Source organism: Salvelinus sp. IW2-2015, linkage group LG31 (genome assembly GCF_002910315.2).
Source record: "Salvelinus sp. IW2-2015 linkage group LG31, ASM291031v2, whole genome shotgun sequence".
Lineage (NCBI taxonomy): Eukaryota > Metazoa > Chordata > Actinopteri > Salmoniformes > Salmonidae > Salvelinus > Salvelinus sp. IW2-2015.
Window position 1 is genome coordinate 1,105,523 of NC_036870.1, and position 5,516 is coordinate 1,111,038.

Sequence of the window (5,516 nt, forward strand, 5' to 3'; positions counted from 1 at the left end):
ATAAACATTTCACCCCCTTGTACTGCCATTTCTCATACTGATCCCTTAGTGCTATTTCAGAATGAAATGAAACAACCCTGTTTCATAGTACCGCTCCACTAGTCTGTTGATTTATAACCCAGCCTGAACCCTTTGAACACAGGGACAGCTGACCGGCGCCACCGCAGACGAGCGCTACATACATTCACGGTTTATTTTCTTTACTAGAGGCCATTGCACACACCTGCATATGTTTTCATAACATGGTTATATAGAATCATATCATACAGTTGCTTGACGCGCCAGCACGGCCTGCTAATGGAGTAATCGCTCACAGGTGTGGGTGATTGGCAGGTTATTGTAGAGTGAGAGGTGAACTAAGTAGCCTCTCGGTCTGGCGGGGTCTTACAGTGTTGGTTTGACACCTTTTTGTTATTATACCCTTTGAGATATTTCCATTTTTGTTTTGACCATTTGAACTTAAATGGTCTGGTAGGGCTGGCTGTCAGAACTCGCCCTGGACAGTACGCCGTTTCCTGGGTACATTACAGACATCTGTCCACTTACCCTTGGTTCACACATTTGTATCAGGTTATGGACCAGTTAGTCAGGCTTGGACCCCTAGACATGAGATTAAACTGACAGAGTATACTTATTTGTAGAATGGCTAGTTAGTTTTTTTAACATCCCATCTTCAGAACACCACAACGACAGACACGCAGGTTCAAAAGAAAAGACAGTGAATTGTCTGTACGTTTTTATTAAACCTTTAGTACAAACTGCAAAAGTAAAAAACTGGCAATATAACCAACATGAACTCTTTCCAAGTGGAAGGAAAGATGGAGACGCAGTGCTAATAAATTAACTTGCCAGACCGTGAGCAATAGTTTATACTGTAGAAAAAGAAAATTGCAAAGAAATCTGAATAAAATACATTGTAAGGCCATGACAACCACTTTTTTGTTGAAAACGACCGACTTAGTTTTCATTAAATATTCCTAAAACAGTTCAGTCTTCTGTAAAGGACAACAACAACCAACAAACTGGATAATAGGATCACCTTGTCAGCCACCACTGGCAAGCTCAGTGCAACATGAGGAGCTACTACATTGTTGAATTTTCAGTACATTTTTGTGAACATATTTTCCCTTTTCTTTAAAAAAGTAAAGCTAAAAAAAATAAAAAAAAGGGGGCCATAGCTACTCCATATCTTTGTCTTAGTGATGTAAGCAGCACTTAAAATGTATACACGTAACCAGAGCAACCCTGTAAGCATCAAACTCACACAGATGAAGAAACTGAAACGTAAGGCTTTTCTTCATCAAGCACTTCCTCCCTTGCTTCCTGTAATACCTTTAGAGGTATCATTTTCCTTCCTTCACCCCAGAAAAGGCTTGAGTATTTAAAGACATTTACAGGATTATGTACAAAAATGTATGTTGTGTTGGACCTTCTGCTAAAATAATTCATAATACATCTGAAAAAGGGAGAAACCTAAAATACACACCAAAAAACAAACAAACTTGGATTTCCATATTTCACATTTCACACCCTTTGACTAGTGACTCTACTCGCACATCAGAACAAAAACACAATCAAAATAGAAAATAAAATTATTAATGTTTACTGGTACAGATGAAACAGTAGGACTGGAAGAATGGAATGTTAACATGATTGCACATCGAGAAGAGGAGAGCCTAGAACCCTAACCCTATGGGAGAGGAGAGCCTAGAACCCTAACCCTATGGGAGAGGAGAGCCTAGAACCCTAACCCTATGGGAGAGGAAGAGCTAGAACACCTAACCCTATGGGAAGGAGAGCTAGAACCCTAACCCTATGGGAGAGAGCCTAGAACCGTAACCCTAATGGAGAGGAGAGCCTAGAACCCTAACCCTATGGGAGAGGAAAGCCTAGAGGCTACCGCCCTGTGGGTACAATTCTTTTGTATTGTTAACAGTAATAATAACCAACAGCACAAAACAATGTATCTCTTTTGTTGAGTATCAGGCACAGTTTTCCACTTGCTAGCGAAGGAGGCTCCCTCCTACTACAGAGACAGAGACCAGCGGCACCTAGGTCTGTATTTCTGCATACAGCCATGGCACCTTGGTCCGTTTGACATACAGCCACGGCACCCCAGGCTGTGTTTTCTGACATACAGCCTGGCACCACTAGTTCCACAAGTAACAAAGAAAAAGGAAACAACGACAACAAAATAAACACAGAAGACTTTCTCAAAATCTAAAATCAAAGCTAAAATCCCAAATAAAACAAGCCAGCCAAAACAATCTGCCTTTCAAGTTTTACCTGTGTGGGTTAGGGAGCAACAGGCCCTGAACAACAGGAGCTTCTGCAGGCAGAGGAGGAGAACAAAAACAACTCATCTTCAAAAACTAAAGATGAGGAAAAACTTTGGGTTCTACTTGTGTCATTTCAATAAAATGAAAAAAGGCACCTTCTCCATTCGTCCCTTTTGTTCACAGTTGAGTGACAGATGGTGATGGGTCTGACTGCACACATGGGGTGGGGGGGGGGGGGGGTGGGGGTCAGTGCAAAGGGGCACAACATTTACCTGTGAACGTTTCAATTAATGCCAAAAAAGAAACTGAAAAAACATTTTCCGTGCTAGTGCAAAAAAAGACTGCTTGTTTTCAAGTTTGCCATACTAAGGGGGTGGGGTAGTTTGCCATACTAAGGGGGTGGGGTAGTTCGTCATAGTAAGGTTGCGTGGGAGATTTGGGGCATTATATTTTTTCTTTCTTTAAAAAAAGGACAACAGTGATTCTCCAAACTAAGATGGAGGGGCAGTGGGCGGTGTTAACTTCCTCATGTGACGGCTGCGGGAGACAGGTGGGAGGAGGAGAGGCGGGACAGGGACACCTCCACGGTCTCTCTCTTCCGGGGTCCGCGTTTAGGTGGTGGTTTGATGGGGCTTGCACCGTTACATTTCTCGGTCGTCTTCCCCAGGGCCTTGCCACACACCTGCTTCACCAAGCTGTTGATCTGCTCCTGGGGGGGCGAAGGCACGAGGGATTAGACAGAACATATGCGTTATAATGAACACTACACTAGAAATGAACAAATATCATATTTATCCAAACATTGCATGTTACACCACTCCGCTGTTGAAGGTTCTGATCAATTCTACTCAGATAAGAGCGGGTCATCCCAGCAAACCAAAATTGTTCCAAAAAAGTTCTAATAACACAATTTTTGTATAAAACATTCACCTGATTGCAAGACCATTCCCAGAACACATGTAGTTATTACATTACCTGAAAATGTAAGAAACTTAGGGGATTGTTCTGTGTGGGTTGTTAGATGTTGTGCACAACATTTTTGTAAATGTTAGGAAGACATTCCAAGCATATTTCATTTAAAACATTAAAAACATTTTATCTAAAACATTAAAAGAATGTTTTCATCATAATGTTCGATAAAAACTGAACTAGAACTTAAGCCTCTATTCAATCCGTATCCTGGAAGTTCAGCCTTAAAGCCCAATTTAAAGGCAATGTTCCCACGGTGGCAGAGACAGTATTCACGTTAAATGCTGCATACGATGGCTCAATCAGAAATGTTATGATCATTTTCCATCGCGCAATCTGTAACGCTTCAGCGATAAATTGAATAGAGCCCTTAATGGGAATTTTAGCTAATGTCCTGGGAATGTTCCAGGTTTGCGGGGATGGAATCTTACCTCATCGTAACGATACATCATCTTGAGGCCTCTGCAGGACTTGTGATTCTCCACGTATCTCAAAGCACACTCCAAACAGAAGACTACGTTTTCATTCTCCTGGACCACCTGGGATGGACATCACAACTCAGAATTCAACACATCTTTTCATGGAATGGTAAACTAAATTCATCTTTACATTTAAACCATTTAGCTGACGCTCTTATCCAGAGCGACGCACAGGARCAATTAGGGTTAAGTGCCTTGCTCAAGAGCACATGGACAGATTTGTCACCTAGTCAGCTTATGGATTCGAAACAGCAACCTTTTGGTTACTGGCCCAACGCTCTTCTCCGCGAGGTTACTTGCCAACCCGTACATGGAGTGGTTCACTACATTCACCCAGCACCAGCTCTAGTTCCAACCCAAATTAACACTACTCTCCATAACCCAGCCCTAACCCTAGCACTATTCCCCATGGGCCAGCTCTCACCATGGACAGGTAGCAGAGGTGTTGGCAAGTCTGGCAGCGTCTCTCTGACGACTCCAGCGCCAGCCACTTCCTGGGTTTCTTGCGTCCATCACCGGGCACCAGGCTGTTATCATGTGTTCCGTAGCGGGCAGAGGACAGAAGCCCTGCCTCGTACAGTTCCTGCCGTTGTCTCATCTCTATGTTCCTATTAGAGCAGAGCAACACAACTCAGTGATTCAGAACGTTGTGATTAAAGCTCAGTATTAACTGTTTGCTGTATTATCTAAAGGTCTTTCCGCCCTGATGTAGACACTAWGTCCATCCATTAAATCATGGAGTGTATTTGAAACAGAAGATTTTGGGGTATTTTCAACATGGCTTTGACCACAGTTAGACTGAGCTATGTCTTTGATCATACTGGCATGGCAACAGAGGATGAAGAATGAGGCCGTAACAGCATCCATGTTTTGATGTGCCCGGTTTCCATGGCTACCGACCTGAGGTCTTTGAGAAGAGCGGAGATCGTAGTCAGAATGTGCCCATTCTCGCGTTTGGATTCGGCCGTGGCGATCTGATAGAGTAACTTCTCCATGGAGAAGGGTTTGGCTATGTGCCGGCATTTCAGGTCCTACAGTGGGAAGGCAGAGAGACACTGCGTTAACACAGAACTTTGACAGAATATCCTACAGCCTTTTGTATCAACCAGATTACATATGGCACTACACTGATCAACAGGAAAAAAAACCTGCATAGACTGTAGAGCAGTGCTGCCCAACCCTGTTCCTGGAAAGCTACAATAACCTCCTGTAGGTTTCCGCTCCAACCCCAGTTGTAACTAACCGGATTAATCTTATTAACCACCTATTAGAATCAGGTGTGCTAAATTACATTTGAAGCCAAAACCTACAGGACGCAGTWGCTCTCCAGGAACAGGGTTAGGCTAGTGCTCCCGAGTGGCGCAGCGGTCTAAGGCACTGCATCTCAAGTGCTAGAGGCGTTAATACAGACCCTGGTTCRATCCCGGGCTATATCACAACCGGCTGTGATCTGGAGTCCCATAGGGCGACACACAATTGGCCCAGCGTCGTCTGGGTTAGGCCGTGGTAGGCCGTCATTGTAAAATAAGAATTTGTTCTTAACTGACTTGCCTGGTTAACTTCTCTAGGGTAGGGGGCAGCATTCGGAATTTTGGACTAAAAGCATGTCCAAATTAAACTGCCAGCTACTCATCCCCCAGAAGATAAAATATGCATAGTATAAGATTTGGATAGAAACCACTCTGAAGTTTCAAAAACTGTTTGAATCATGTCTGTGAGTATAACAGAACTTATTTAGCAGGCGAAACCCCGAGGACAAACCATTCAGATTCTTTTTTTTGAGGTCACT

General features: G+C 43.3%; 1 pseudogene; it reads right to left on the reverse strand.

The window, feature by feature from the left end:
- Nucleotides 1–2,676: 2,676 nt before the first annotated feature.
- Nucleotides 2,677–5,516, reverse strand: part of LOC111955739 (protein Jumonji-like) — an 89,023-nt pseudogene continuing 86,183 nt past the window's right edge.